Below are 6,000 nucleotides of genomic sequence, written 5' to 3'. Positions count from 1 at the left end.
AAGCCAAGCTGAGGTGGTGTTCCTGGGTAGGCAAATTTTTAGTACATGACATTGCTGTCATTGTAAAGGAATTAGGTGTGTCCATTGTACAAAATCTAATGAATGCAACAAACATTTATTAAGCACCTGCTTTATATTATTAAACACAGAAAGGCACTGTGCTAGGCTTTAGGAGTAACAAGACAAAACAAAATCCAGAGTTCATCATTAAGGGTAGTTCTGCTAGTCAGTAGCTATTTATGAAACACCTACTATGTGCCAGGCATTATGCTAATTTCTAGAGATAGAAAGACAAAAGATAGATTTGAATCTCAAGAAGATCATATGAGCAAGACAGACTAAATGAAAATAACTATGTATAAACAAGACATATACAGTATAAATTGTAGAGGGAAAACACTGGTGTATTAAGGGATATTAGAAAAGTCTTCTTGTAAAAAGTAATTTTTAGGGGATATTTGAAGTAAATGAGAGGCCAAAAGGTGGAGATGACAGGTCAATGGAAATGTATGGAGTCTAGAGATAGAAAGTCTTATGATAGGAACAGCAAGGAGACTAGTATTATTGGATAAAATAGTATGGGGAAGGTGGAGAGTAAGGTGCAAGAAGGCTGTAAAAGGACTATTTTTGAAGGGCTTTGAATGTCAGAAGATTTTATATATTGATCCTAGAGGTGATAGGGAGCTACTGGTGATTATTGAGTTGGATAGATGGGGACAAGTAGGTATAACATGGCTGACCATGTACTTTATGAAAATCATTTTGATAACTGAATGTAGGATTGGGAGTAGGGAGATGCTTGTGGCAGGGAATAACCAACAAACCATTGCAATAGTCCAGTTAAAAAGTAAAGAAAGCCCGTATCACAGTGATGATAGTGTCAGAGGGGGGAAAGGGTCATATGTAAAAAATATTGTAAAGGTAAAAATCAACAAGATTTGGCAAGAGATTGGATATGGGAAGTGAGAAAGAATAAGGAGCCAAGTATAATGCCTAAGTTGTGTACTTGGGTTTTGGGGTGATAGTATAATAGGGAAGTTGGGAAGTTGGGAAGAATGGAGGACTTAAGAATGGGAAATGAGTTCAAGTTTGAATATCTTGAGTTTAAAATATCTAATGGGTAGTTGGAGAGGGTGGTCTGGAGGTTAGTATAGAAGTTAGGACTTCTAAGAATTACATCATTGAGATAATAATTGAATCCATGGAAGCTGGTGAGATCATAAGTGAAAGAATACTGAAGGAGAAGAAAAAAGATCCTGGGACAGATACTGATGGGGAAGTAAGCTGGAAAGCAAGGGGATCCAACTTATATGTAATTTGAAATGAAAGAGAAAGAAGAGGAGAGAAGGAGGAGTGGTGGAAGATAAGAAGGCGAAGGAGGGAAAGAAGTACTAAAACCTATAAGAAGGCTCTCAAACTTTGTGCTAAGCTTTAGAGGTAGAGATCAGGATGAAGTAGATTTACTGTATAATGGGTGGAAGTTACCTGGGCAAAGGGTAGGAAGTAGAATAGCAAATTCCATGAGCAGCAAATTCATTAATTTAGCTTAAATGGTGAATTAAATTTGGTAAAAGGGAATCATGCAATAAGGCTGAAAAGGTAAGAGAGACAAATGAAAAGGATTTTAAATGCACAGCTGAGGAGTTTGCATTTTATCCTTGAAGTAGCAGGTAAAAGAGGACATTAACAACAGTTAGGAAAAGTACTTGATCATATCCTTCTTTTTAATCCTGGCTATAAACTTACATAGAGCTGCCTCAGATAACACCTTATTGACTCAGCCAAGCACATCTGCAGGAACTGATGAATTATTCCTGCCACTCCCAGCTAATGAACCTTGACAGGTAGATTGAAGGGGAACCCCAGTCTGGTATTATTTATAAATCAAAGCTTTTTTGGCTTTTTATAGTCAACATGCATTTTCTCATTGCCTTGGGCTTCTTGTTCCTTTAGATGTGTTCAGTGCCCTTGATTGAAAGATTAGATACTTGAGTTAGTGTCCATTTTATCACCCAATGTTGTGTGATCTTGGGCAAGTCTCTGAAGAAGTTTCCTGATCTAGGAACGATGTGGTTTGAAATAGTTAATCTCCAGAGTTTCTTTAGCTATTAATAATAATAATATTACACTTAAATACCATTATGTTGAAAGAAATGACAAAAGGTATAGTTTCATATAAACCTTGAAAAATTTATATGAGCTGATGCAAAGAGATTCAATGAGCAGTACCAGGAGAATGTTTTACGTAATAATAGCAAAATGTACAATGCTCAACTGTGAAAGACTTAACAACTCTGATTAATACAATGATGCATGACAATTTGAAAAGACCCAAGATGAAAAATGCTATCAGAGGGAGAACTGATAACATTATGAGTGCCAATCAAAACATTTTTTTTCCTGTTTCTTTATTTTACTTGCTCCCCCTCATATGCAACATGTCTAATGTGGAAATATGTTTTTCATGGCTTCATGGGAGTTGTATTTCTTTCCTTTCCAATGAGTAGAGAAAAAGAAAATTTGGAATTGAAAACTATTTTTAAGAAAATTAATAAAAGAAAAAAACTGATTGGAGGAAAATCTGAGTTTTATTTATAGCACTTTATTTATTTACAGCTTCTAATCCTTTGTCTTAATTTCTACAACAGCCCTGTATTCCTCACACCAGACACTTAATAGTCCTGACCCTGAATCAACTACAACCTCTTTCAGCTTCTATTTTTCATCTGCAAGATGGGAATAGCAGCACATCATCATAATAATAGCACTGGGTTTTGTGAGAATCAACTGACATTAAGCTTTGCAAACCTTAAAGCACTATAAAAAGGTCCACTTTCAGTACCAACAATAGTATAACTTCTTATTTTTCTATTCCTATATTTGAACAAACTGAAACTCACAGAGGTTACCAGAACTGCCCTAGCAAAAAATAATAGCAGTTATTTGTATGGTACTTTGAGATGTACAAAACAGTTTGCATGTGTTATCTCAGTTGATCACAACAACCCTGTGAGATAGGTGCTATTATTACCCTCACTTTACAGATGAGAAAACTCAGACTGAAAGAGAGTAAATGATTTCCTCAATGTCATACAACTAGGAAGTGGCTGAAGCTGTATCTGAACTTAGGTCTTGAAAATTCCAAGTCTAGTATGGTATTCTCTTTATCACCTGGTTACATAATAAATAGTAGAACCAAAAAGTTTATAAAATCATGGATTTAAACCCGTAGGAAAGTTTAAAGACCATCTGGTATAACAACCTCATTTTATAGATGACAAATTAAAGCACAGAAAGGATGTGACATACTCAGGGTCACATAGTAGTTGAAGGGGGAATTAATCCCAGATAGTCCAGCTCCAAGTCCAGAGCTTGCAGTTCTGTAACCATGACCTTTTTTTGAAAAGAGCAATTAAGTATTTAAAAGACAGGAACAAAGGAAGCTGGTGGTTTCAGATGCTTTACTTGGAAAAGAAGACAGGTAACAGGAGCTATGGCCCACTGGTTTCATTTAGAAGAACAGCTAAACAGTCAAGCTGGGTATTTGTCTTAGGTGGTTAGCAGAGGATGGGGGCAGGGTGATCCAACTAGAATGAACTGAAAGCAAGAAGAAACAATAGTCCCTCTTGCTTCAGGATGTTAAATAAAGGTGTGTTGAGCAGTCCCAGTGCAGGAAGGGGACTTCTGTGTGGCTTAAATTTTATGTTTTGAACATGGGGACAAGTATCTGGACACTGATGACTCTGAACAATAATTTGAGCTTCTTAGGGTGAAGGGTCTTTAGTCTAGGTCATATGAGGATAGGTTGAAGAAACTGATGATGTTTAAACTCAGGGGAAATGTGACAGCTGCCTTCAATTATTTGAAGGATTGTCATGTAAAAGAGAAATTAAATGTGTTCTGCCTGGCCCCAGAAGGGAAGGGGGAAGGGAACAAGCATTTATTAAGCATCTAGTATATGCTAGGCAGAATGTTAAGTGCTTTGTGAATGTTAAACCATTTGATTCTCAGAATAGCTCTGAGAGATAGCTGCCATTGTTATCATCCCCATTTTATAGTTGAGGATACTGAGGCAGTTGTGGGGACTTGCCCACCCTAGATTTGAATTCAAGTATTCCTGACTCCAAGCCCAGAACTATAATATCACATAGCTTCCTCAAAGGTCAGGAGAAGGAGAAAAAGCTACCGATTAGCAAAGGATCCCTCAAACTATGGTGTCCTGACTCCAAGCCTTGCATTATTTTTAGTATACCAAATCACTCATAATAATCACAAGCTATATTTCCTTCAAAAGTAGCAAGAGTGCTTGTAGAAAATTTGGCTATCAGTCCTAGGATGTACTCTGAACATCTTTTAAAAGCAAAAGTCTTAAACTAACACAAAAAAGCTAAACTCAAAAGTGGAAGTTTTCTTTATTTTTCATATCCGTGAGTCAAATATCCACATGTGTGTATAAATATATACACATGTGTGCATGCATATAAGCAGATGTTTATAAATATATTTGTATTTGTGCCTATACACATATAATTGAATACTTATAGTTTGTTCCCCAACTGGTAAATAATTTTCAGATGAAATTAAAGACAGCTATAATCATTAAAAATATATCACTATTGATTGAAGAAATTCAAATTAAAACAACTCTGCGGTACCACCTCATATCTCTCAGATTGGCTAAGATGACAGAAAAAGGTAATAAGTAATGGAAGAAATGAGAGAAAACTGGGACACTAAGGCATTGTTGGTGGAGTTGTGAAAAAATCCAACCATTTTGGAGAGTAATTTGGAGCTATGTTCAAAGGGCTATAAAACTCTCTGCATACTCTTTGATCCAACACTGACTGATACTGCTGGTTCTATATCTCAAGGAAATCATAAAGGAGGGGAAAGGACCCATATGTGCAAAAATGTTTGTAGCACCTCTTTTTGTGGTGGCAAAGAACTGAAATATGAGAACATGCCCATCGCCTTGACTCACCCCCTTTGTTTTTCTTCTGAAACCCAAAAAAAGATTCTGAGAAGCAAGATTCAGGTAGTCTCCACCCTTCACACTAGTATCTACAGGTTGAAAGTAATGGAATATTATTGTTCTGTAAAAGATGATGAATAAGCTGATTTAGAAAGATTTATATAAACTTATGCTGAGTGAAACAAGTAGAATCAGAAGTATATTGTACACAGTAACAACAAAATTGTGTGATGATCAACTATGAAAGATGTGGTTCTTCTCAGTGGTTCAATGATTCAAGGTAATTTCAATAAATTTTGGATAGAAAATGCTATCTTCATCCAGAGATAGATCTAGGGAGACTGAATGTAAATCAACACACACTCTGTTCACTTTTTTTTTTCTTGTTTTTTTTTCTCTTGTGGTTTTTCCCTTTTGTTCTGATTTTTCTCTCCCAACCTGATTTATAAAGAAATGTGTTTTTTTTAAATTAATATACATGTATAACCAGAAAAAAATCAATAAAAGGAGGAAGGAAAAATACTTATGGTTTACTGTGCACTGTGAGTGATAAATGCCATGGTTAGTTTCCTTAAGTAATTTATAATATAGTTGAAGAGACAAAACTAATATAGTAATGCAATTAAACAAGAATTTATTATATGCCTACTATGAGCAAAGCACTGTACTAGGTGTAATTACTACAAAGATGAAAATGAATCAGGCCTGCAAGGAATTGTCAGGCTACTGGGAGAATATAATATGTACATAAAGTCTATACAAAGTAATTTCCAGGGCAGAGAAAGTATTAGTAAATGGGATTCTCAGGATAGACCTATATATAGGAGTTTATATTTGAGCAAAGCATTGATGGAAGTAAAGGTTTCTTAGAGGCAAAGAAGAGTATCCTTTGATTATCCTTAATAATCAAGAATATCCTTGATTCTTACAGAATCAAGCATGGGAGGCATTAAGCATTAAGGTGAAAGATGGTATATTGTAGACAAAGAATAACAAGTAAGCCAGTTTTTCTAACACATAGAGTTCAT

The sequence above is a fragment of the Sarcophilus harrisii genome, chromosome 1, assembly GCF_902635505.1.
Source record: "Sarcophilus harrisii chromosome 1, mSarHar1.11, whole genome shotgun sequence".
NCBI classification, from domain to species: Eukaryota; Metazoa; Chordata; class Mammalia; order Dasyuromorphia; family Dasyuridae; genus Sarcophilus; species Sarcophilus harrisii.
This window is presented reverse-complemented; position numbering follows the sequence as displayed.